This window comes from Lonchura striata, chromosome 1, assembly GCF_050655825.1.
Source record: "Lonchura striata isolate lonStrDom1 chromosome 1, ASM5065582v1, whole genome shotgun sequence".
In the NCBI taxonomy this organism is placed as follows: Eukaryota; Metazoa; Chordata; class Aves; order Passeriformes; family Estrildidae; genus Lonchura; species Lonchura striata.
The window spans coordinates 6,129,999-6,134,520 of record NC_140703.1 but is presented as its reverse complement, the minus strand read 5'-3'; positions in this window follow the sequence as shown (position 1 = coordinate 6,134,520).

The following is a 4,522-nucleotide window of genomic DNA, read 5'->3' as shown; positions in this document are numbered from 1 at the left end:
GTGGGCTGCTTTGGTCCCTTCAGTGTTGCAGGGTTTGTTGCTAGTATTACAGCAGAAGTTTGTATGACTGGAGTTGTGCCTTTTTCCTATGGGGAAAAAATGGTTCGTCTCTACAAAAGCAGACTCACACCGAAATCGCCATCTCTGGAAGTAGACCTGGAAGAGGTAGGTTAAGGGTTGGACTTGATCCTAAAAATCTTTTCCAACCTTAATAATTCTGTTCTATCATCTGCATGCTCCCTGCATGGGGTAGCCAGGATAGTTTAAGCAAATCTTTGTGCTTTAAAGTTGGGGTTTTGCCTGAGAGTGTACAAGGAGCTGAGGCAGCCTCCATCTGTGGACCTCCACTGAGCAGATACAGAAAGCACATGCCCTATTGCCCTTTACAGCAGATTGCTTTGGGTTTTGTTGCTGCCTAGAACAGAAAATGCTGGATTGCATCCCTGGTCCTCAGGTGAATAAATCCTTCCAGCCCCTTTCAGTACTTAAAAGGGAGCTTCATAAAAAAGTGACTTTCTATACAGAGTGCTTAGTAATAGGACAAGGGGCCAAATAACTTCTATAAATAGGCAATAAACCTAATAGAGAAAAGATTTAGATTGGATATTGGGAGAAGCTATTCCTTGTGAGGGTGGTGAGATCCTGGCACAGGCTGCCCAAAGAAGCTCTTGCTGCCTCATCCTTGGAAGTGTTCCAAGCCAGCAACTGGGTTTAGTGGAAGGTGTCCCTGCACCATGGCAGGGAAGTTGGAATGAGATGAACTTTAATGTTAAACCACTCTGTGATTATTCTTGTCAGAACCCCCAGACTTCTACTACTGGAGGTGCAAAGTGCTTGAGAAACAGCTCACAGTGCTGAAAAGTTCATGTGGGCCCTTCTACTAACAAAGGAGGGTTTAACCTGTTGTTTTTGGGCTGGGTCTGTCCTGTGTACCATGGGAGTGATTAATCAGCGCTGACTGACTTGCACAGCCTGACAATGCTGTTCTCCAAGGTGAAAGCCAAACTTACCCTTTGCCCTTTTCAGGCATGGCCAATGGAATTTTGGAGTCTCCTGCTGAGGAAGGTAAACCTGACGTGTTGGTTGCTTCCCCTTTTCGTCACCCCTAGTAGGATTGATTTGTATCTCTGTGTTCTGCTAGTTGACATGAAGGTTGTGTTTCCAGTGAATTCTCTGGAAATTAATAGCAAGAGAAGCTCTGCCCAAACCACTTATAACTACTTGTGGCATGTCACTGGAATCCACCTTTGAGAATGAACTGAAGGAAGTCAGTTCCTGCAGAGCTTTTTCCAAGCAGTGTTTTTGATTATCAAGTTTTAGATCAAAACATAGCTGCAGACTGAAATCCCCCTAACACAGAGGAGGGAGAGAGTTATTTCAAACAAGGCTCCATTCTTGCAAATAGGGATATACTAATGAATATCCTGTGATTTTCCATACTACAAGGTTGGACCAGCTCTGCTGAATTCATGGCTGTGCTAGAGTGTAACAAGCAGTTGACACTGAACATTGTTCTTTTGCTATTACCAGTCTATGAAAGGGGAATTTTTGTCTGATCTCAGCTCATGCCCAAGGTAATAGCCCATATTGTCTCTTAAAATAGTGTGTAAAAGGCCAAATGCATCTTGGGCTGATCTTACAGTGTGTCAGCAGCTCCAGGGAGGGGATCTGGTCCCTTTGCTGGTGAGGCCCCACCTGCACTGCTCCTTTCAGCTCTGGAGTCCTCACAAAGACATAGACCTGCCAAGTCCAGGGGAGACCACACAGAGGCTCTGAGAGCTGCTGCCTGTCTTTTTCCCAGAGACTGGGAAAGCTGAGCATGTTCAGCCTGGAAAAGAAAAGGCTTCAGGGAAATCTTAGAGCCCCTGCCAGTGCATAAAGGGGTTTCCAGAGTTGTAGAAGGATTTTGGACAAAGGTATGGAGGGATAGGAAAAGGGGTAATGGCTTCAGAGTGACAGAAGGGTTTTTAGGGAGAGATAAACTTTCTTCACTGTGAAACAGTGGCACAGGTTGCCCACAGAAGCTGTGGCTGCCCCATGCCTGGAAATGATCAAGGTGAGGTTGGATGGGTCTTGGAGTAACCTAGTCTGGTGGAAGGTGTCTCTCCCATGGCAGGGGTGTGGAACTGGATGCTCTTTAAGGTCATTTCCAATTCAAACCATTCTGTGCTCCTATGAGCTTAAGCACTAAGAGGAGTTAAAGTTATCACCTCTGACTGTGGTTATAAGCATTAGAACAGTCTGCCCAGGGAAGTGGTAGAATCATGATCCCTAGGAGTGTTCTAAAAGTTTGTGGATGTGGCTTGTGGACAATGGGTTACTGGTGGCCTTGGCAGTGCCAGGTTAATGGTTGGACTCAGTGATCTTAGGGCTTTTCCAGCCATGACAGTTCTGTGATTCTTTGGTCCTGTGACTATGCTGTGTGTTGCTGGGACTGTGTCAGGATGGAATTGCTTTGCTCTTGCTGCCTTATCTAGGTCACTTCCCTTGGCTGAGATGGGCTGCTGCCCTGAGAAAGCTGTTCTTAGAATCTGTGTTGAGAAATGAGCATCTTTGCTTTCCTGTGGGCCTGTCTTGCCTTTAGCTCAGCAACTTCCCCTTCCTCTGCTTTTGTTTAGCTTCATATATGAAGTTCATGTTCACTTCTCTGGTTCTTTAAGATCTCTCTGTCCTCCTAATGTTCCTCATTATACCTGTAAGAATCCTGATAAATCTGTCCCTCCTTGCAGGCTGGAAGAGGGGACTTTCCACTTTCCACCAATTTTTCCTCATGCATTTATACGTAGTTACTGTCCTATTTTGTTGTCTTTGCCTCGAATCAGAGCTCTCCCTCTGGCAAACAGAACAGTAGGGAACATGACTCCATTTATGGAAAAGGTATGACAGCTGGATGCAGCCCACCTGCAGTGATTTATCCCTTCCTTGACTGCCAGCCATAGGGCATGCTGAGCATGTTACAGGAATCCTGGGTTCAGTTTTGAGTCCTTCATGGCAAGAAGTTCATTAGGGGACAGAAGTATACCCACAGAAGGGAATGCAGCTGGGGAAGGGGCTGGAGTGCCAGAAGTGGCTGAGGGAGCTGCGTGGGGCTCAGTGTGGAGGAAAGGAAGCTTGAGGGGGACTTCATCACTCTCTACAGCTCCCTGACAGGAGAGTGAAGTCAGGTGAAGGTTGGGCTCTGCTCCCAGGGGACAAGGGACAGGACAAGAGGAAACAACCTTAAGCTGCACCAGGGAAGGTTTACATAATATATGAGGGGGAAATTTCTTCACTGAAAGGGCAGTTAGGCATTAGAACAGGCTGCAAAGGGCAGTGGCAGAGTCTCCATCCCTGGAGGGATTTAACAGAAGTGTAGATGTGGTATTTGGGGACATGGGGTAGTAGTGGGCTCGGTATGGAATGGTTGGATTCAATGTTCCTAGGGTTCTTTCCCAATCTTTATGATCCTGTGGGTTTACTCAGCTGTTTTTCCCTCTCTATGAAGCAGGGCAGCATTATTTCCTACAGCACCAGCTATAATGGTGGGATATCACCACCTTGCTTTGAGCCCCTTGTTAATTAGCATAGCATAATTAGAATAATGCTGTTTGTAGTGTGTACGCAGCATTTTTTTATTATTCGGTGTGGAAGCAGACCTGGGTCTAACGAAGGAGATTGAAAAAACAAACAGAGAGGACGTGCTGCCCCCATAAATTGTCTGTCAGTAACTCCACGATAATGTAACAAAACCCCCAAGCATTTTGGGGAAACGCGGAGTAGCAATGCCAAGAAATCACTCACCCAGACTAGAACAGCCTTCTTTGAGGAGGCAGAAACCAGAAACTGATGCATTACCCTCTGAATGAACTTTTTGTCAATTTAGCCCAAGCAGCAGTACAACAAGGAATTACAAATTATTTTTCTACAGTGCACATTCTCAAAGCTTCGTGCTATAAAATGATCCCCTTGAAAATGGTTCTGTTTGGCAACAGCTTAGGTAAATTTTTCCATTTAAAGAAAAATCCATACTATCACAAAAATAGGCATTTTCTTGCCTGCTTCTGCCAGAGATGCAAGGGAATCCCACATCAGGCAGCTGAAAGGGCAGGAAAAAGGGCAAATGTAGGGATTTCTCTATTTTGCTTTGTGGTTATCTTTTTTTCTCTCAGATGGGGTTCTTGGAGTGAAGATGTTTGAACAGGCTGTAAAAAGCCATAATATAAGCCTGGTGGCAATTTGAACTCTATCCATGGTCTGATTATCATATACTGGTTCCCTGATTCCTCTTAGATCAGATCCACACTTCTAGCTAATCATATATTGGGAGCTTTTTTCCCCAATGGTTTTTGGCTTTGCTGTGTTTTTGGCTTTGCTTTCTGCTGTGCTTTGCTCAAGGTGGCACAGTGCAGGCAGGAGTGCCTCCTGCCACATTTGACTGAGCCAATATTAGCCTCTGTGCCAAAATATCATACTGCCATTGCATGAAATCTTTGGAATGGCTGAGCTTGATGATCTGAGAGGTCTTTTCTAACCTAAATGATTC